A 23796-nucleotide genomic window follows, 5' to 3' on the forward strand; every position below is an offset into this window, starting at 1 on the left:
CCCACTGAGCTATGCTCCTTCCCTGAAGAGATGAAATAGAAAGAACCAGTGGAATCTGCGACAAGCATGGAGCACTCCTGTTCAGGTTGCCAGTCCTCTTGCCTTTCAGCTTCCATTATAGGGATAAAAGGTAAAGGGGCCCCTAACCATCTTGCTTTATTGGCCGAGGGAGCCGGTGTACAGCTTCCGGGTCATGTGGCCAGCATGACTAAGCCGCTTCTGGCGAACCAGAGCAGCGCACATAAATGCCGTTTACCTTCCTGCCAGAGGGGTACCTATTTATCTACTTGCACTTTGACGTGCTTTCGAACTGCTAGGTTGGCAGGAGCAGGGACCGAGCAACAGGAGCTCACCCTGTCGCGGGGATTCGAACCGCCGACCTTCTGATCGGCAAGTCCTAGGCTCTGTGGGTTAACCCACAGCGCCACCCATGTCCCTTATTATAGGGATATTGTGTTCTAAATTGCAATTGGAAGCTATCTGCGGTTTCTTTACTAAAGAAAGGCAGGACACACACGCAAGCACGCATGCATGCACGCACGCACATACAGAGAGTGAGAAATTATCACTGGAAAAGCTTTTTCTGCAGACCAAAGAAAAGGCAGGGGGAAGACATTGGGCTGTATCCAATGCTGCTGCTTTGCTGGGCCAACTGACTTCCATGAGTGCAATGCAGCTTCCTCTTTTTCTCCTCTCCTCTCCACACACACACCCAAAATCAGCTCTGGAGCCTTGGGGGACTCTCTAGAGCATTTGGGGGGGGGCATACAGGAGGATGAGAGGAAATGGAAGCTCTGTTGCACCAGCAGAACCCTTGTTGGCAAAGCACTGGATATCAGCCTTTTGGTACAGAAACACCTCTACATAAACTTCAAGGACAAACAAGGATATTGTACACTGGTGATTTTACCAGTGGTTTTACTATTACATAGTCTTTCAATTTAATATACTTAATATACTTAAGTAGCTATATTGGGTTATGATTAATATTTTACCCAAGGTAAGTTTTGTTTGCTTTTTATATAAATATTTAGAGCCCAAAAATAAAAGTGATATTAAAGGCAAACATACCAAAGTCATACTTTCCAAAACAATAAGCAAATCCAAACACAGCCATCCTTTAGAGTTCTTCCTTCTCTGAACTTTGCAATCCAATTCTGCCACCACGTAATGTGTACAAAATTACATAACGTGCATAAAATGCCTATATTAGTGAAAATACCATACAAAATGTATTATATTAGGGGATATTGTTTTGCAAAAAAGTATATATTGGGCAAAATTGCATACAAATATGTTTATTAGGAGAAATTTGCACTAACATGCTGGTGAATTTTCAAGAGGATTTCTTTTCCAAAATTGCAACTTGCTGTAAAAATGTGGAGAACTGAATTTGAGACTGGAAAACAAACCAAACAGAGAACCCAAACTGACAGATCCATCTCTATCTAGGACAGAAGTGTATCACAGCTAAAAATATTCAAAGTGTATAGCAAAAATAATGAGCGGGCTACGTTGTCCTATTTGTTGAATCATACTAGAGGATTTTGGAACTGAAACATATAATTATTACAGAATCATGAAAAATAAAACAGTACACAACAAATGGCATCGCAGAGGAAAAAAAACAAATAAACAAATGATAACTAGCAAAGCGGCAGCTGAAATAAAATTCCAGAAACAACATGAGCCAGAAACAGAAGCTTTTCAGGAATGCCATGTTTTCGCCTGACACCTGAAAGCATATGGCAGTGAGGCTAGGCAGACCTCCCTTGTGAAGGCATTCCACAGCATTCGTGGCACCATTCAAAGTGGGCCTGCTCCTGATAAACTCCTTGGTACATTTAGACCAAGGGTGGAGAACTAGATCTGGCTGGTGGGCCAGATGGAGACATCCCCCAAAGCCTTTGACAGATGGGTATGGGTGATGGGTAACAGCACCCTGACGTCAGGTGAGGCATTCTCCTTTGTGCTTGCAGTTGATTTCAAACCATGCAGGCTAAGCAAGTGTTTCCCTTGAGATTTTCTTTGCCCATGAAGTTTTAAATCATACCACGAATGCAAATGGAGCAGGGATTGCAGCTGCCCCGCTTTCAGTAGGAATTGGCTCCATTAAGGAGCATCCAGGTAGAACCAACCCCAGCAGGGTTTGCCTTTGGCCCCAAATTTGCAAGGTGCCACATAGAAGCCCTGGATGCCAAGGAGCAACCAGGAGTCTATCTTAAGGCTTCTTGTTGTTTCTTTGCATCCACACCTTTACCTGCTCCACACCTGATGTCATATGTGACATCATATGTGGCATAAGGTCTGGTGCAGGTGGGCATGGCTTGGGGAAAATGTATGGAGAGCAAATTAAGACCCCTGCTGGAGGTTCCCCAACGTAGCCATTTTCTCTGCCCTGCACAGTGCAACCCATTTATCTCATTTACTCAGCAGAAGTGATAGTACTGTCATTAAAAGTTGTACGTTATGCTTTGCTGCATTAATATGATTTTAAATTCATCTGGCACAGCAGTGGTGGAAAGCCTAGGTGGGATAAGCCTAGAAGCTGTTTTACCACCCCGCCAAAAATATAAAATTCACTTCATGACAGAAATACAATTTCTTAGTCAAAGGAAGGAAACTGCTCTTCTGGAGGCTGGTCCACAAAGCACAAAGCCCTTATCACAACTGGAACTAATTGGCAGCCTGGCTGGAAGCTGCAGTGGGAGGCCAAGAACGAAGCTGACAATTGAAGCACCCACTTGTCCCCAGAGGGGGGCCTTCTGCATGGCGGAACCGACACAATTTGTCACAGCAAGCGGGGGGTGTTTGCAGTGCAAAACAGTGGCTAATTCAAAAATGTCAAGTCTCCAGAATGATTATTCTAAAAAACATCTATAGATTCATAAGTCAATTCTGAAAAGAAAAGAAAATGGGAAGAACTATATAATGGTTTTTGAAGTTTAATTAGGGCAGACTAGCATGATCCCAAGGGACTGAAGCTAATTTTTCTAGGCATGCATCCTTTCTTTTGCAATTATTTTTTTGTGTGTTTTTGTACGCTGAAAAAAATGCCATTAGACATTCCAAAATGGATTCAGGGCCTTGGACATTTTTGAATGAATCAGAATATGATCTTCATAATAATAATAATAATAATAATAATAATAATAATAATAATAATGCTGACTGTAGGCTGTGTCAGCTAAGATGAGGCAGCTGACTCATGCAGCAGATGCTGGACAGCTGGGTGGGCAGGGAGCTGTGTCATTGTGTTAAGAGGACAGAACTGTATATGCCACATGGCCTACCTCAGGTCCCCTAATCTAGCTGAGTGTTCTCAGTTGTGGTGGAAGGCACTGTCTATGTTTCAGTGTCCAGTCTAACTGACTTTTGTATGTGGGAAGATGCCATCTTCTCCTTTACCTCGGGCAGCAAAATGGCTTGTGCTGGCCCTGGTTGTTTCTTGAAATGTTCCGTTCCGTTCTGTTAACAAACAAATACACACACACACACACACACACACACACACAAGAAGAGCTCTGCTGGATCAGACCAATGGCTAATCTAGTTTTCATAACGGCCACCCTGATGTTTGTGAGAATCCTGAATATTGCATAATTTAATTGAAAAGGCAAACAGACCAATGGACGAAATAGACCAGCGAACAAGAAGTATCCTGAAAGTACCACCTATATAGGGGCTAAGAGAAAAAGCAACACAAATCTTCACCTCACTACTTTTGCAACATCCCATGACCAAACAATTGTGATATTCTGTGATTATATAGTTCTTAGAGTAGATCCTACTGTTCTACATGTGTTGATCACCACACAGTGGGATCTGTTAATGAGCTGTTTATTGATTTAGGATTGTAGCAAAGAGCTTTAGTGGTGAGGTGTTTGGGTTCGCTCTCCCCAATGCTTGGACCAACTGAGGTAAGGCCTAGCACATCCTCTAGCTAAGATGAAATAGGTCTCACCAGGCAGAGGGCCTTCTCGGTAGTGGCGCCCGTCCTGTGGAATGCCCTCGCATCAGATGTCAAAGCGATAAACAACTACCTGACATTCAGGAGACATCTGAAGGCAGCCCTGTTCAGGGAAGTTTTTAATTTGTGACATTTTAGTGTATTTTTCATCTTTGTTGGAAGCCGCCCAGAGTGGCTGGGGAAACCCAGCCAGATGGGCGGGGTACAAATAACAAATTATTATTATTATTATTATTATTATTATTATTATTATTATTATTATTATCACCTTATATGCTCCAAGACATATATGAGGAAAGGTTTGGTTGGCCTTAACAGATCTTTATCAAAGACTGAGCCTTTAGTGTGGCAAGTCCTGTCCTGTGGAACTCCCTGCCAATAGAAGTCTTCCCTACTCCCCCCCCCCCGCATCCAAGTACTAACCTGACCTTGCTTAGCTTATGAAATCATATGAGATTGGGCATGTTCAGAGTAGTATGGCTGTAGACCTCCCCTGCTTTTTTGTTTCTGCATTTTTTTTTACATCTTTTAAATACTGCACTAGAATTTTTTTTAAACAACAAGAACAACCAGTCTTTACTGATGTTTTGATTTATATTATTGTAATTTAATATTTCTATGTTATACACCACCTTGCTATATTTTTATGGGAGTGTGATAAATAGTTAAATTAAATTAATAATAAAGGGAGTGGCAAAATATCTGTTTTGATGTTCGAGGCATCCCCTTCCATCTGTAAATGCTAATCACTTATTTCTAAACGCAGCATTACAGTGCCTCCATTCCTCTCATCAGAGTAGAATTATGTGGGGCTTAACTATTTCTCCAGAAGATGCAGTCAACTGCCTCCTCAAATGGACACGAGTGCCAAGTGCTAAGTTTTAGAGCAACTACTACACAGATTCCAGAATATGGACTGTAAATCAGACGTGATAAGAGATCAGATAAATGGGCAAATCTGGCAACAAATTTCCTTCCTCTCCAGCCTCAGTTCCTTTCATGCCTTTGCTTATTTCCTTTGATCAACGCAGGAACTGTTTGGGCAGCAAACAGCAAGCTGTGACTAATGACCATGTGTAGAAAGAGAAAACAAGTAATTTGACTGACTGCTAAAAGTGTTTTGAAAAACATACCTCATGATGATGGTTTAGAAAAGGACAGCCAAAATGAGCAAGGGGGGTGGAGCAACTCCTATATGAGGAAAGGTTGCAGCATTTGAGACTTCTTATTCTAGAGAAGAGGTGAATAAGAGGTGGCATGAGGCAAGTGTGTAAAACTAGGCATGGCTTAGAGAAAGCCAACAGAATGTTGGAAGATTCAGGACAGAGAAAAGAAAGGACTTCTTCATATAGTGCATAATTAACTATGGAACATGCTTCCACAGGAGGCCACCATCACCACCAAGTTGGATGGCTTTAAAAGAGGATTAGATAAATTCATGGAGGACAAGGCTATCAATGGCTGCTAGCCATGATGGCTATGCTCTGCCTCCACTGTCAGAGGCATTATTTATCTGAATAAATTGGTGAATAAATTGAATAATAATTGTTGAATAAATTGGTGAATAAATTGTTGCTGAGACTTGGGGACGGGCAGAGTGCTATTGTGCTCATGCCCAGTTTTCAGACTTCCCAGAGGCATCTGGTTGGCATGAGAACAGGATGCTAGACTAGATGGGCCATTGGCCTGATCCAGGATGCTCATCTTATGTTCTTATCTGATTTTTTAAAATGTATTTTTATTAAAGATTTTCTTGATTTACAAAAGTATGTGCAATGTCTCTCTCTCTCGTATTTTTTTTCCATGTAACTTTTTTACAAATAAGTTTCATTTGTTGAGACGTTAGGAAATAAAGGGGGAAAGAGGTGGAGGGGGTGAAAGATGGGTGGGGTTGGGGTTGGGTGGCGATGTTTCTATTTTACTTAATATATATAGGGTTTGGTGTCAGCATTGCTTGTGCAGGTTCTCTGCTGTTCACTTGTGCTCCTTTGGTGGTGAGAGAGGTTGGGGTTGCCCTAGGGTGTGATTATTCATTTGTGGTTGACTGTGGTGGTCTTTGTTTTGATGTGGGGGTGGGTGGGTGTTTTGGATCAGGTTAGCCATATTGATTTGTATGCTGTTGGTGGCTTTTTGTCATTGTCCTGTTGGGTTGGGTGTGCCATACCATAAAGGGGAGCCATACCGGGGTGAAGGCGTCTTCTTCTATTTGTCCCCATGTCAGTTTCACTTTATTGATTAATTTTTCTAGTAACGCTGTTTCCCATACTATTTGGTACCGTCCTTATGTGATTTCAAAGGGATTCTGGGAAACACAGCAGAGACCCAAGCATAGCTTCACGGGAAGATTTAGAAATGGAAGGGGAAATGACAGGAACATGATGTATTAATGCAGCTTTAGCAAAAATGTTCATGGCAGACCTGAGCCTCCTACTAGACTGTCACCCAACAGCTCCTGGTTGATGCACAATTTGTCATATTCACACTTTGCTTTTTAGAGATACGTACAGTGGAAACAACTATACACGTACACCTAAAAATGCAAAGAGTAAGGTGGTATTGGGTCAATCACCCATCAATATTAGTAACTAGATCTATACAATTCAGTAACAGGGCATTTTGTTGCCCTGTTCTGTTCTGTTTTATTCAAGATACTTACATTGTGTTCTTTCTTTTTCCAGAAAGTGAATTCAAGGCAGCTTACACAAAAGTATAACAAAAATAATGTAATAAATAAGAAATACAATATTGCCGTAACAATAGAAAACAGCATTAAATAAAGCATCTATCATGGAGCTAAGTATTACTAAAATAACAAAGCCTAGTGAACATACAATTAAAAGCCTCCGTGAATGTCTTTGAAAGGCACCAAAAAGAATAATGTGTTGTGACTTGGCAAGGTTCCCTCACATTCCACAAGATAAGTTGCCATGATCGAAAAGGTCTTGCTCCTAGTAGCTGCCTCCCCTATCTCATTCCACAGTGGTAGCTGGAATAAGATGTCAAACACAGCATGTGAGGGGGAATGTGTGGAAGAAGTTGCTCCTGGAGGTATACAGGTGCTTGAAAATACTTCCATCTAGCCTGGATTTTGTTTCAGCTTGTTCTGCCCCATCAAGTCCATTTAGAGTTTTAAAGGTCAAAACCAACCTTGCCAATTGAGCTGAGAAAAGGACCAGCAAGCAGTGCAAGTCAAACAAAACAGCTGTAATACGTTCTGAACTCCCCAAAGTCTGGTGGCAACATTTTTCACCATTTGATGTTTTCAAGGGAATAATAATAATAATAATAATAATAATAATAATAATAATAATCCAAAAAATTACTAAGGACTGTACAGGAATTATTGTTCACAGCCTCACAATCTAATAGGCATGATAGAGAACAGGAAGGGAAGAGGGAAGAGTGTGTTACAGTAGCCTCTTCATTAGGTATGGGTGGCTGTGGTAAGGTTTGCTTTTGTCAGAAAGGGTTGGAGCAGGCATGCCAGTTTAACCTGGAGAAACGTGACCCTAGCAACCAACACCATTTGTACATTAAAAAAAATGGACTAAGTGAAGCATCCCCTAAGCTATGGAGCTGGTATTTTAGGGGAAGTGCAACCCCCTATCAAAGAGTTCTTCCATCTTCTCTGGATTAAGTTTCCACTTGTCCTGGACAATCCAGTCCTTTCCAACTGAGAAATAGCAGTTCAGGGTTCCCCCCTGCCTTCCTTGGATCAGATGTTCATGAGCTGGGTATCATCTGTGTACAGATGACTCTGCAGTCCACATTGCTGGATGGCTTTTTATTTTTATAATGACTTATCAAATTGGTCTGCTGCTCTCTTTGCCTCGATCAACATATACATGAGATAAAATGTCTAATAAGATCAGTCTGAGTTTCTCTGATTCTCCACCACTGGCTTTTTCCCCCCTGCAAGCTTTCTGCAATTCAAGACAGATGGAAGCAACCCATTTCTTCATGGTTCCATCCTGAATCATGCACTTGAGTCACACATTTATGTGCCTAGTTGAAAGCCTTTTCCCACCGTTACATTTTTAATGACTCTTTTTGAAAGTCCACTAATTGTATTCCCATGCTTGCTTATCTCTTGGGGCTGAGAAATTCACTTACTGAAGAGCACTTTTGTACAAATAATGAACAACAATCCCCGTGGGCCTTCTTAGATTTCAGTAAGATCCCATTTGCTTTAGCCTCTGTGTACATTCATTTCTGAAGTGCTGGACTTCAAATGGCTCTGTTTTAACTGGGATCACTAGTTAAGTGATACCTCCATTCTCTTTTAAAGTAGTTAGAAAACTTGAATGGATTGACAAACTAACTATTCGGCCTATCACATTTGGCAATGAAATTGGCTGCAATGCCAATTGGTGAGATCAAGCCAGTGTCAGAACTGAGATAATCCAGGAGCCAGAAGCTGTATCAGGGGATCATTGTTAAGGCACAAAGCCATTGCAAGGGCTGAAGAGCAATGAGACATCACTGAAGAACAAGCAACGAATACAGGAACAACAAAAGGCTCAGAAAGAATTTTTTGCATAGCCATGGGTTAATTGTGCCAGAAAGTCCTGTTTACACTACCCAGGGAGGCATGCATAATACCATTGCCAACTACTTTCAGATGCTCACCAAAAATGTTTCTTTTTAACCATGTTTTTGGCCTTTAATTGGGAGAATATAGATATTGTGACCTCCTTTAGTGGATGGGATGTGTTAGACCACCTTTTGGGTATATGAATGTTTTAGCTTTTGTTTTTCTTTAGTTTTGGTTTTAATTTTTGTACTATATTATAAGTAAATTTCAATTTCCTTTCTGTGAAAAAAAATGACTAAGATGTGATGATGATGATGATGATGATGATGTTTTCTTTGGTTCTCTCAGCAGAATTGCCAGATCACTAACTCTGCAAGATTCCAGTATGAAGAGATTAGGCCCATCAAAGAGGCCTGAATTCCTAGGAAGATGATCAAACGTTTCTGGTCTGGGAAATACAGTCATACCTCGAGCTGAATGTGCTTCGGGTTGAGCGCCTTCGAGTTGCGCTCCGCGGCAACCCGGAAGTAACGGAGCGTGTTACTTCCAGGTTTCACCGCTCACACATGCACAGACACTCAAAATGATGTCACGCGCATGCGCAGAAGCAGCGAAAAGCGACCCACGCATGCAGAGATGCGCCGTCGCATCTTGCATTCCATTCGGGATGTGAACAGGGCTCTGGAACGGATCCCGTTTGCATCCCGAGGTACCACTGTACTAATTAAACACTTACATAGTGAGCACTTGTTAGTGCAAGGCTCTTGTGTATATGTGGATACGTTTTGTACACACTAGTCACATTCTGTAGCTCTGAGGATGCTCTGATGCACACATAGAACTCTTTCCAAAGCAGCCTCTCCCATTCACTTCACCAAGACAATTCTGCACTAGCCTATGGAGCTACTTCCTCTCACTTCAGTTTTCAAATTACAGTCCTCAGACCCAAAAAAATTATAGGACATGAATGTCCATGTTCAGCCTATATCAAGATAACCTGTAAATTATCTTAACAAGCTTTCCATGCAGAACACCTGCTGCTAGTTTTGAATCCATATTTTGGTACCTGCATAAAAGATCAGTTAAATAATTTGCATATGAAAGATGCGGCAGCCATGTCTGAACATTTTGCTTTTGCATCCAACTGTGGGCATTGAATGACCTTTTAAGGACACCGTGTAATGTGTTCTTTATACCATTGAAGTTCTGACAGGATTAGAAGAATGAGGAGAAAAGAAACCATCACATGAATCAAACATTTACAATTCTAAAGAAAGTGTAAGAAAAACATTCTTTGTGAGGCAGATCTTTTAAACTGGATTCCATGTGGTGCCTGTTCCTTTATAGAAGGTTTTTAACCTTTTTGTTTATGAGTGAAGTCAAATGTTAGCAAGCTCCTGTTGAATTTCATATTATTTTGCTTTGAAAGGGGCCATTTATGCTCCTGTGATGGTGAACAATCATTTCATTCCTCTAACCCCTAAGGGTACTAAATAAAACAAAGCCTTACAGCGTATATTAGCAGGAAAAAATAAGCTTCTTAAAAATCATTTCGAGAACAATTCCTTTGTAGCCTACATTAACCAATAACCCACAGAGTACAGATCCATAAAATCACAGGGATACATTGTGCATTTAAATAAATGTCATCAGATGAAATCTACAGTTCTAGAGAGAATCAGAATTAATGGCTGAAAGGCACTTTATGTCCTGACACATTCTTCGAATGCCTGATCAAAAATCAAAGTTTAAAAATTGTGCATAATAAGGCAGTCTGCTTTTTCCCCACCATCTTTTCTGCAGTCACTGTTTTTCAACCTTAATGTATATCACATATTCATTTATTTTTTTTATTTTTTTACTTAATTGTAGATACCCAAGGAAGGTTCTTGGGACATGGGTGGCGCTGTGGGTTAAGCCACAGAGACTAGGACTTGCTGATCAGAAGGTTGGCGGTTCAAATCCCCGTGACGGGGTGAGCTCCTGTTGCTCGGTCCCTGCTCCTGCCAACCTAGCAGTTCGAAAGCACGTCAAAGTGCAAGTAGATAAATAGGGAAGGGAAACGGCATTTCCGTGTGCTGCTCTGGTTTGCCAGAAGCAACTTAGTCATGCTGGCCACATGACCCGGAAGCTGTACGCCGGCTTCCTCGGCCAATAAAGCGAGATGAGCACCGCAACCCCAGAGTCGGCCACGACTGGACCTAATGGTCAGGGGTCCCTTTACCTTTAAGGAAGGTTCTTAGCAGTTTGCTAGTAACAATGATACCTATGAAACTTCCACCAATGAGCAATCAGGCATCTAGTTCCCTAGGAGTCACCAATGAGGTACCAGCCAAATGTTGTTGGACTACGACTCTCATCATCCCTGACTATTAGCCATGCTGGCTGGGGTTGACAGGAGTTGTAGACCAACACCATCTGGAAGGTTGGTGGTAGATGACTTTTTGTCACGTCACAATATGGGGCAGAAGTCCATGTTTCCCCACCAACTTCTTGCTACCAACAGCTAATTATATCAAATGAGACCAGGAAACACAGAAAGTTGTGGCTTCGTGACACAAGGTACAGTCTACCTAGTTTAGTTCTCAGTTCTGTTAGTTTTGTGGCACTATTTAAATAATTTGTTGGCAAATGTTAGATTCCTGCTCCAAGTGAAAATCAACGCTATCTGTTCAACAATGGAACAGATACAGTTAACAGAACCAATTCCACCTCCCCTGTAGCTTCCTGCATGCGCCCCAGATTAACTGAGGGTGGGTTTGGGGAGGGCTGCGGAAGGCAGCGGAGCAGGGGGAAATGCTGTTGCATGAGCATAAATCTGCTTGGATGACTTTGGATATCATTCTCCATGTCCATGTTTTAAAGCTCTTGAGGGTTTGGGTTGTTATCACACTCACAGACTCTAAATTGATTTTTCTGAGATATTAAACAGAACTCCACTGATCACTTATGCATGCCTAGTCAGAATCAATCCCTGTTGAGTTCAGTGAAGTTGCTCCCAGATACATAAGTACAGTGGCACCTCGGGTTAAGTACTTAATTCGTTCCGGAGGTACGTTCTTAACCTGAAACTGTTCTTAACCTGAAGCACAACTTTAGCTAATGGGGCCTCCTGCTGCGCCGCCGGAGAACAATTTCTGTTCTCATTCTGAAGCAAAGTTCTTAACCCGAGGTACTATTTCTGGGTTAGCGGAGTCTGTAACCTGAAGTGTATGTAACCTGAAGCATATGTAACCTGAGGTACTACTGTATAGAATCACAGCCTTGTTAAGACAGGGTATTAAATGATCCATAGGCATATATGTAACTATAGCTGTTGAAACCCTGGCTCTTAGCATCTTGCAATTGTTAAATTGCAGTTTATGCCATTCCAAAACATGATGCTGTAAATTATTCAGGATCCCCTCCCCCCCCCAAAAAATGGTATGGAAGATCAGATAACACTCAAATATGCATAGCTTAAAATAGACATACCAATTATGATTTTCAACCACGAAGTTCCTGTATTGGAAACATCATGAATCTCCCAGCCACAACCACAGGACAGTAATATAGTGACTCTTTGTGGGATCATTAACCTACAATAACTTCTTAATCTCTCATAACCAGTAATTTTCAAGCACAGCTGACAGGCAGGTTTTGTTTCTTTTGTAGGGGGAGATTAATAATTGCCTGTGTCCAAAAGTGGGCAGCTGCTCTCAGTTTTCGAGGCAATGTTAACAGCGCGCAATCTATTTTAATAAGGGCCAAATCCATGTCTTGCAAGCAACAAACAAGATGTGCTGTTTCCATAGAAACAGAAGGTGGTACTATTAAAAAGGAATACGCCATTCAGTAGTTGCTTCTCTTTAGGGGGCCTCATTTGCAGCCAGTTTCAGACAAACTGTACATGTGGATTCTACCACCTACTGATAAAGATCATTAGATATGCCTGTTTAAGACTTTGCTAACTGAGGCTCATAAAGCACCACCGAGAGAGTGGAATGGTGTGGTGTGGGGAGCAGTGTGGGAATAAGCAACTCCCCTCTTAAGACACATTTGGGCACCTAAGTAAACTGAAAATTAAAAGCAAATCCTGTTCCCAACTCATTTGCTTTCTAGAATGACACCCTCCCACCCAGAGGATTCTTTCTTAGTGCGAATTCACACATGCCTCTTCATCACAGCTGAGTATGTGAACTGACTCATTTGAAACAGATAGGGCTGGAGGCAAAGTGAGGCAACATGACAGTTGTGTTTGGGTTGTTTGATTTGCAGTGTGTCATTCACATTGGCAAGGTGCCACCTGATACATCAATGGGTGACCACTTCTAGGGGAAAACTATGAGAAGCCGAGAGATGTTCAGCAGCCATCTAATCCATGATCTCATCCCCTGTTTTTTCCTATAGCCAGCTCTTCTATTGAAAACCTTAACTGATGGAGATCCCACGATTTCTCATGAAATGTATTTCATTGCTTATCATATTCCCAGACATGAAGTGTTTTCTTACACCCACACAATGTTTAATCAGTTCTCCTGAATCTTCCTGTGAGCTATTCATTTCCTTGACTCAGCCCCATCCCCTGCCATTACCAGGATTTAATTTGCATTGTGGGAGGACATCCCAAAAGTTAGGCTGCATTTGAGGGCCCAGTCACAGTGCCGCCCGACCCCGGGTCAGTGTCCACATGCAAAATGTGATTAATAATGCAGGCAAACAACAATCTGGAATAAAAATGGCCACAACTATTTTTGATTACACATGTAGGTGGAATTTTGGCTCAGGCATTCCTGCTGGAGGGCTGGAACCGCTGCAGGGTTGTCCCAGGATAGTGGCTTCCCCAAGATGTCAGTCTACTGAGTTGTCTGTCCTCAGGCCACCATAGGAAGCCCTAAGGCCCATCTGCCCCACACTTGGCTTCTGGACAGGGACATCCACTGAGACCCCTTGAATGGGCACTGAGGTATGAAGGCACTGCCGGTTGTTATGCCCCACTGGCTGCCAGGGCATGCATGCAACCAATGCCTTTTCAGTCAGTGAGACACACCCGACAGAGGAGGCCACTCAATGGCCCATTTGAACTACAGCTGCCCAGACAGCCAAGGGGAATTCCCTCAATGGCCACCTGACCATGTGTATTCTGTTTTCATTTTACTGTCTTGGGGGGGGGGGCGAGCCTGAGGATTCGCAAAAGCTGCCCACCTGGTGGAAGGGGTAAGCGTCCATTCTTACCTGGAGTTAAGCCCTATTGAATTCAGTGAGGCTTACTTCTGAGTAGACATGCATAAGATTGTACTGTAATAGAATTTATGGATGACAATAGGTCCTACTGTTAAGCTTTCTCCCTAAATACATCTATTAGTAAGTAAGCCCCATTGGATATAGTGGAACTTACCCCTGAGTAAGCAGGGGCTCATTGTGTGTTATTTATGGCTTATCTATCAGTTTGCCCAAACGTTAGGACTGGTAGTTTATATTTTAAAATGTGTGTCAGTTCTTCATATTTGTTACCCAACAAAATATATGCCTAAGGAAAACTGGGTCATAGCTATGAATTTTCTACAAGCTTGAGCTGAACTGTGCATCATTCCTAGTGTTATTTTTATATTTATATGAAGCCATATGGCAAACCCACTTTAATTTCTATTTTGGTTGCTCTGGAGACTCATATTGCTGGCAGAGACTCCATTACACAGCCACTATTAATAGTGGTTAGCACCTTTAAATTGAACCCTAATCAAATTACTTAGTGATCAATAATGCTCCTGCCAACTCCAGCTCCTGTATAACACACACACACACACACACACACACACACACACCAGTTCCTACAGTTGCTTTGGTAGAAGCAGAAACCTCTCAACTGCTTTGTGAACTTCCACTAAGCTGAAGTCCAGTCCCCAGAACATCTAGACTAGGGACTGGGAACCTGTGTTGCTCTCCATAAGTTGCTGGACTCTAACTCCCATCAGCCCCAGCTGATATGGCCAATGGCCTTTGATCACAGTTGCAGTCTAACCGCATCTGAAGGGCCACAGGATTCTCACCCTTGATCAAGACCATAGTCAAAAGGATTCAATGGTGAAAACACCTCTTGTATGACTCTGCAAGGCAGAGCTCTTCCAAACTGTGTGTCGCGACATGTTAGTATGTCAGCTGCAGTGTGTAGGCATGTTTAACCTCCAGTTTGCTAGTAAAACTGAATTACTGTGTCACGAAATGATGCATGTATAAAACTGTGTCACCAACATGAAAAGTTTGGAAAGTTCTACTGCAAGGTGTTCATGAAACCTGATCGAAGTTCAGGGGTGGCCAACTCAGACATCAGTGTGACTACAGAAACATACATTTAAGTGGTACCTTGGTTGTCAAATGGCTTGGCTCCCGAACGAATCGGCTCCCAAACGCCATAAACCCGGAAGTGAGTGTTCCGTTTGTGAACAATTTTTGGAAGCCGAACATCCAGTGCGGCTTCCGGTTTACTGCAGGAAGCTCCTGAAGCCAATCAAAAGCTGCACCCTGGTTTTTGAACAGTTCCAGGAGTTGAATGGACTCCTGGAACGAATTACATTCTGTATTATGACGTTAAGTGTCATAATGTCCTCCAAAGAACCCCAGAAACTGTATTTTGCTAAGGGTGTTGGGAAGTGTAGCCCTGTTTGGGGTCTCCTAACAACTCTCAGCATCTTTAACAAACTACCACCAACGTGCCCACCAAAGTTGGCTCTTGGGGGATTAGGAGAACCCACAGAACAAGCATGCAGGTTGAGGAGAGTGTTATGAGAGCTTGCAGCTTGGGGGAATTAGACTGAAACAATCATTTACAGTTTCTGTAGTTTCAAAGACTTTATTCATGCAGGAACAGATTTATTTTGGCAGGAACTATTTACAGGATCAATAGAGATGATAAGAGTGAAATAGCAGACTCTTGTCTCAACAAGTTGGGAGAGAACAACAAAATGGCTCACCTTTTGGGGGCAGAATTAACTTACACAGAGGCTACAAACAAGGGATGGCTAGATTGCTAAACAAACAGTGTCCTTGTGTGATTTAATGTAACACATGAAATAACCACAAGCTCAAGAGAAGAAAATGTACCAGTATTTGATTTTCTTCAACAGAGAGGGGGAGATCATTCAGTCTGGCAAGCTGAAGTGCCTGCCCTGTTGGATCACCTTAGCATGGTGTCAGATTCCTCTCTAACCACAAACATTACAGTGCCAATAATACAATATCAAATATAATTTACCAAGAACACCAACCTACCAAGAAGACAGAAAGCTGTAACTGGAATTTGTCAAACTTAATAGGTGACCCTTTGGGAGGAAGGTTGGGTTACAAATCTAAGCCAGGGGTTCCCAAAATGTGAGCTTAATTCAGATGGTCAGCAACATGTCTTTGGATTTGTGGTTGAAGATGATAGATGGCGCATTTATTGCATTAAATAGTCACATGCATTTTAATTGCACTTTAATTGCTTCTTTTATTGTATATTAGGAAGCAATTAAAAATACAATAAAAAACCATACTGGGTGGTATTCACTGTAACTCCAATTCAGAGTAGACCCATTGAAAGTGATAAATATTCATTTCAGTGGGTCTGCTTTGAATCAAACTTAGTCAAAATTCTATAATCAACAATCCAAATAATATTCTAAAAACCAACAGCTACCTTAATAAAATCCTATTAATGAGAAGTCAACTGGAATAGGTGGGTCTTCAGAGCCATAAAAGAAACAAAAAAGATGTCTTATTATCTCAGCCATTTTGAAAGCTGTCTGTGCTCATTAATAAGCAAGTTTTGCATCTACCATTTTAGGGCCAGGACATAACATAATTAGAGTTCTTTTGACTGTGTTCTTGCAGGCTGCACATATTGGCAGAGTCCTACTGGCACACTGGTTTTGTTGGACTGGTTTCTATTTTCCTATGAAGCTTCAGAAATGTTTTCCGGGTGTGATGAAATATTTTGAACGCAAAGCATCTGCTGCCTGTGAACTTTTTTTTAAATAAGGACTTCTAAGTCAATACACTTTTTAAACAAAACTTTTAAAATTTGTGTTGTAAACCCTCTGTGACTTTAATAATTTCCTACTAACCTTGGAGAAAACACAGACTGCCAGCAGCTTTCTTGTGGCACAGGGCTCTTCCTAGGAGATTAATAATAATAATAATAATAATAATAATAATAATAATTGATTATTATTATTTGTACCCCGCCCATCTGGCTGGGTTTCCCCAGCCACTCTGGGCGGCTTCCAACAAAGATGAAAGATACACTAAAATGTCACATATTAAAAACTTCCCTGAACAGGGCTGCCTTCAGATGTCTTCTGAATGTCAGGTAGATGTTTATCGCTTTGACATCTGATGGGAGGGCGTTCCACAGGGCGGGCGCCACTACCGAGAAGGCCCTCTGCCTGGTTCCCTGTAACTTGGCCTCTCGCAGTGAGGGAACCGCCAGAAGGCCCTTGGAGCTGGACCTCAGTGTCCGGGCAGAACGATGGGGGAGGAGACGCTCCTTCAGATATACTGGACCGAGGCCATTTAGGGCTTTAAAGGTCAGCACCAACACTTTGAATTGTGCTCGGAAACGTACTGGGAGCCAATGTAGGTCTTTCAAGACCGGTGTTATATGGTCTCGGCAACCGCTCCCAGTCACCAGTCTAGCTGCCGCATTCTGGATTAGTTGTAGTTTCCGGGTCACCTTCAAAGGTAGCCCCACGTAGAGCGCATTGCAGTAGTCCAAGTGGGAGATAACCAGAGCATGTACCTCTCTGGCGACACAGTCTGCAGGCAAATAGGGTCTCAGCCTATATACCAGATGGAGCTGGTAAACAGCTGCCCTGGATACAGATTTGACCTGTGCCTCCATGGACAGCTGTGAGTCCAAAATGACTCCCAGGCTGCGCACCTGGTCCTTCAGGGGCACAGTTACCCCATTCAGGACCAGGGAATCCTCCACACCTGCCCGCCTCCTGTCCCCCCAAAACAGTACTTCTGTCTTGTCAGGATTCAACCTCAATCTGTTAGCCGCCATCCATCCTCCAACCGCTTCCAGACACTCACACAGGACCTTCACCACCTTCACTGGTTCTGATTTAAAGGAGAGGTAGAGCTAGGTATCATCCGCATACTGATGAACACCCAGCCCAAACCTCCTGATGATCTCTCCCAGTGGCTGCATGTAAATGTTGAAAAGCATGGGGGAGAGGACAGAACCCTGAGGCACCCCACAAGTGAGAGCCCAGGGGTCTGAACACTCATCCCCCACCACCACTTTCTGAACACGGCCCAGGAGGAAGGAGCGGAACCACTTTATGACAGTGCCCCCAGCTCCCAGCCCCTCAAGACGGTCCAGAAGGATGTTATAGTCGATGGTATCAAACGCCGCTGAGAGATCCAGCAGAACTAGGAAACAGCTCTCACCTTTGTCCCTTGCCCGCTGGAGATCATCAACCAGTGCGACCAAGGCAGTTTCAGTCCCATGATGAGGCCTGAATCCCGACTGGAAGGGATCCAAATGGTCCGCTTCTTCCAGGTGTGCCTGGAGTTGTTCAGCAACCACTCGCTCAATCACCTTGCCCAAGAATGGAAGATTTGAGACTGGGCGATAATTGGCCATTGTGGCCGCATCTAAAGATGTTTTTTTAAGAAGCGGTTTAATAACCGCCTCTTTCAGCGGGTCTGGGAAGGCTCCCTCACGGAGGGAAGCATTCACCACCCCACAAAGCCCATCGCCCAGTCCTTCCCGGCTAGCTTTTATAAGTCAGGATGGGCAAGGATCCAGGAGACAGGTGGTTGGCTTCACTCATCCAAGCAGCCTGTCCACATCCTTGGAGGTAACAGACTGGAATTGATCCCACACAACTTGACTAGACAGGACTCTAGCACTCTCCTGCCCTGGCCCTGCTCCCACGGTGGAGTCTACTTCTTCCCGAATCTGAGTGATTTTATCTGCAAAAAACTTTGCAAAATCATTGCAGGAGATCATGTGGCCCGTACTGGGCCCCAATGTCGCAGGTGGTTCCGCTAAATTGTGAACCACCTGAAAAAGTCTCCTGCTGCTGTTTTCTGCAGATGCAATAGAGGCGGCGAAGAAAGTCTTCTTCGCCGTCGCTGTCGCCACTTGGTAAGCTCAACGTTGAGCTCTAACCTGTGTCCGGTCAGATTCGGAATGAGTTATCCGCCACCGGCGCTCTAGCCGTCTCAATGATTGTTTCATTGCCCTCAGATCCGTGGAAAACCACGGGGCTCTCCGGGCTCCATGCAATCGGAGAGGGCGCTTCGGAGCCAAACAGTCAATAGCCCTGGTTAACTCCACATTCCATCGGGCCACCAGGGAATCAGCTGAAAGGCCATCAACATGGGATAAAGCATCCCCTACCACTCTCTGGAAACCATTTGGATCCATTAAGTGGCGGGGGCGGACCATCCGAATCGGTCCCACCTCCCTGCAGATGGGATGGGTTGCAGATTTATAAATGTTGCAGTAGTCAGCTAATGATGTGACCAATCATGATAGTTTTTCATTCCTCTTTAAAAGTCCTTTATGAAACCCAGGCTTTTCTTCTATAGCAGCCAAAAAACATTCTTCTCCAAACTGTGTTGTGCCATTTAACACCTTGCCAGAATGGATGAGTCACAAGCATCAAATTGCAGCCAAATCCTAACCCTCACATTTTCCTGTTCACATCAGACATGAGTATATACTTTAAATGTGTACATTGTTAGATGGTTATTAATGCTGCAATAGGATCTTTATAGTGTTGACTACAATCATGTATGAATGCCCGCCTTGGACAGAGCACTCTGGATATCATTTGAACCTGCACCAGTGACTGAATATATTATTGAGATAACCAAATCTGCTGCTCCACAATTCACCAGCCTAGGAGATGAGTGATCAGGCAGTCAGCAAGTGACTCAGTTTCATTTATCCACACCTGAAGAGCTGGCTCACCTTTCTCCTGCACAACAAAATAGGTGCTGACTAAAAAGTTGGCAAGGGTGGGTGAGCACCTGTTGATAGAGTACATGACACAGGTCACATTCAACCTACCTGTTGCTATTCTTTGGCATATAATTGCAGGCACATCTGACATGGTATGCTTTCCTTGCACGTGATTTTTAATATGCATAACTCTTATGCCTGAATATGGAATGTAAACACAAATAAACGGCCTCGGCCCAGTATACCTGAAGGAGCTTCTCCACCCCCAGTGTTCAGCCCGGACACTGAGGTCCAGCGCCAAGGGCCTTCTGGCGGTTCCCTCACTGTGAGGAGTGAGGTTGCAGGGAACCAGGCAGAGGGCCTTCTCCCGCCCTGTGAACACTCTCCCATCAGATGTCAAGGAAATAAACAACTATCTGACTTTCAGAAGACATCTGAAGGCAACCCTGTATAGAGAAATGTTTAATGTCTAAGGATTTACGATTTTTTAATGTGTTGTAAGCCGCCCAGAAACCTAGCCCGATGGTGGTGTATAAATAAAATAATAATAATAATAATAATAATAATAATAATAATAATAATAATAATAGGACACTGGGAGAGGAGTGAATTTCAGACCCATCCCATCACACACACTCCTTCATCTGCTTGCACCTGGAACAGAGCCTTGTTGCTCAGAGAATTCTAAGTCTGCTCAGTCAAACATGATGTTATAATTATTTTAAGCTAGACTCCACTGGCAGCAATCAATCTTTGTGGGGCGCCCACCCCAGAACTTGTGCCTGTGTTGGGACACCACCGGCACCTCCCTAGTTACCACTTATAATATAATTTTTGCAAGTGTCTCTTACCCAACAGATTACCCTGAAGGGATGTAGCCCTTAAGAGAGAGAGAAATCCCCAACCTTGGTTTACTGAGAATTTCTCGATGTACACCAATTGTAATCTGAGCCAAATCTGCCCTCTAAAGGGTCAGTCCTTCTTCACAGCAAATTGTGCCTTTCCATCATCAGTTTGCAACAGAAAATCACCATTCTTTTTCTGTTTCAGTCTCTGAAGACAAATAGTGTAGGTAGAATGTGTAATTCCATTCAAATGTCATTGCTGCTATTCTCATCCTCAACATTAAGCTATGCACCTCAGTTTCCCAGTACAGTGTACGCTTGGGTTGCGAACGTGATCTGTGCGGGATGCACGTTCGCAACCCGCAGCATCCACAACCCGCAGTGGCATGTCTGTGCACGTGCGGGTCACGATTTAGCTCTTCTGTGCATGCGCGACCGCCGAAACCCGGTATTAACTCATTCCGGTACTTCCTGGTTTCTGCGGTTCGTAACCCAAAAAACCCCGCAACCTGAAGCATCTGTAACCCGAGCTATGACTGTAATGCCAATGGACTTCAGCACAGTGCTCCATTGCATGTAATTGTAATTGTGTAGTGGTACCTCGATTTAAGAACAGCCCTGTTTATGAACTCTTCAGTAGACGAACTCTGCAAAACCAGAAGTAGTGTTCCAGTTAGTGAACTTTACCTCGGTCTAAGAACGGAATCCGAATGGTGGAAGGGCACCGGCGGCGGGAGGCCTCATTAGGGAAAGCGCGCCTCGGTTTAAGAACAGCTTTGGTTTAAGAACAGACTTCTGGAACAGATTAAATTCATAAACCGAGGCACTACTGTATTGGTGGATGCAACTGATATAACAAAGCACAATTTTCTGATAGGTCAATTTCTTCTCAAGGCAATCAATTTTATGAGTTTTCTTCTTACTTGTTTAGTTGTTTGTTTTCAAAAAACCTTTCAGCACCCGTTTCTTGAATTTCTGCACTGCATCGCTGGATTAATCTCTCACACAAAGTCACCCAATATTAACAGTGACATGACGTGCTAGAAAGAGAATCGTGTTGACCTTTTCAAAGCATTAATCAGCTCTGCTTTGGAACAATGGATGTTGAAAGATGCTGTTTTGAAAATGTGACTTCTGGAAGAGCTTTTGAACAGAAAGGAAATTGTACAAGATAATTTAACTGGTCAATAAACCTAGCGATGCGCTTGCTTTGCTCTTGAGGGATATCCATCTAAATGCTTTTGGAGTGGAAATGGTGTCAGGGGACACTTTTGTAGCTGTCTATGTGAAAAAGTGCCCTGCGATGCTTCATGCTTTATTCATCAGCTGAGACTTAACACCTCAGGATTCTATAAATTAAATATTAATTGTTTTTATAGGATCCCTAAAAACATGGTGTATTCATTAAGTCAGCTTGCACGTATCTAGTCTCCAAGGGGGAAACAATCTATCCCAATTCAGGATACTTTTGGGCCAGTTTAATCAGGCCAATCACTTTAGAATGGTAAGGCTAAAACCAATTAATGACAGAGATGGAGTCATGGGGAAAACACAGATACTCTAGTTAGTATAACAGGAGAAAACTTTTACAATTGGGGCTTAAGGTGGCTGTGTGTACTTTGTTTTGGAGGGCAGTGCTATAGTTAAAGAGCTGTCTGGTCCATGTCCTGTTTAAAGACATTGGGTGGCATCCAGTCTTAGTCATACTTAATTTCAATGGGCCTACTCTAACATTTCATTGGGTTTATTCTTGGCTTGACTAAGACTGGATCAAACTCAAGGAACCATAAAGGAGAGCATGGGCCTTGAACTTGTTAATCAACAGTCACCTGGACAAGAGACTGGGCAGACACACAGGTGACCTTGTCTCAATCTTCATCACTATGGTTATATTTCTTCTATTTCTATTTGAATTTTAGTAATCATTTCTAAATGTTCATCTAGGCATATAAATTAGCATATGCAAACTTTATGCAAAATTTGCCCTATTTTGGTGGTATGTACCATCCTGTTGGTACTGCATGTGTTGAAAATAAAAATCCAGGAACACTTAAGTACAGCTTTGGATTTTATGGAGAACTATGACATAGTTCTGACTGGTTCATTAACTTCTGTTCTGTTTTCAAGCCCTGTTGAAAATATTAATAGCATCAATCCATCAGTAAAAGCCCAGAGAGATGTGGAAAAATAACTTGTATCTAGATGAACTTCCAGGCATAAATCTGATGCTAAAGAGAGAGACAGAGCAGTGTCTTGTGAGGTCTTTGGCTCTGTGTGTGGTCAGAGAATTGTGAAGAAATAGTCATCTCTATCCCTTACAAACCAGTTTGTAAGAGTGAGAATCTCCCACCTAGAGTATGTGCTCTAAAAAGCTATTTCTCTCTCTCTTGACTAGTGTCAGGGAATACAAACTGTGGTAGTTTCATGCGGGTCTACTATGGAAGTGTACACTGAGCTCTAGTTCCATAAATCTCTTCCAAGATGGAAAGGTCACTATGCATTTCTTTGAAATCTGGGGAGCAGGGGGTGGGACCATACACCAATACAAGACTGCTCAGGGCCAAACTAAAAAAATTGCATTGGCTCTGAAAGAATCTGTGTGAATGAGGGCAGAATCATGCTCACTGTAACATGCAACTGCTTTTTATTCTTCTGTCTGGAGTTTGGATTACAGCTCATCCAATTTCATTTTGAAAGGGCACTATGTTCTTTCCCTCTCACAAAAAAATTAATACTAGATAAGCCTGCTCATATTGAAAAACTGGTAATGCTTAAAAATAATAAAACAGAAGAAGAAAATGTTAAGTTCATGTCTCAGGGCAGGAGTAGGTATTTGAAACTTGTGGCTGTGGTTGACAAATGTACTCAGCATTTGCCAGCGGGGATGCTGAAAAAGAAGGGCTGTAGCTCAGTGGTAGAGCAGCATCTGCTTATCATCATCATCATCATCATCATCATCATCATCATCATTACTATTACCCCTCCCACCTGACTGGGTGGCTTCCAACAGATATAAAAACATAATAAAACATCTATCATTAAATGCTTCCCTGTACAGGGAAAATGCTGCCTTCTGATGTCTTCTAAAAGTTGTCATTCTTTATCTTGTTGACATCTGATGGCAGGATGGGTGCCACTACTGAGAAGGCCCTCTGCCTGTTTCTCTGTAACTCACTTCTAGCAGTGAGAGAACAACCAGAAGGTCCTCAGAGGTGGACCTCAGTGTCTGGGTTGAACAATGGGGGTGGAGACACTCCTTCAAGTATACAGGGCCGAGGCCTGCAGAAGATTCCCAGTTCAGGTATGGCTGGGAAAGACTGCACTGACTCCACTGAGCAAGATGGATAAATAAGATTTTGTAAGATCATTTTGTAAGTTCAAGCTCTTTGTGTTCTTTGTCTCTGTGGCAAGCCAGCAAGCGACTGGACAAAGTAATGTGGGTGAAAGACGAGAGAATCAAGACAAGAGTGGAAATGCTGGTTCAAAATGTCATGATCAATCACACTGACCA

This window comes from Podarcis erhardii, assembly GCF_964252035.2.
Source record: "Podarcis erhardii genome assembly, chromosome: 3".
NCBI lineage: Eukaryota > Metazoa > Chordata > Lepidosauria > Squamata > Lacertidae > Podarcis > Podarcis erhardii.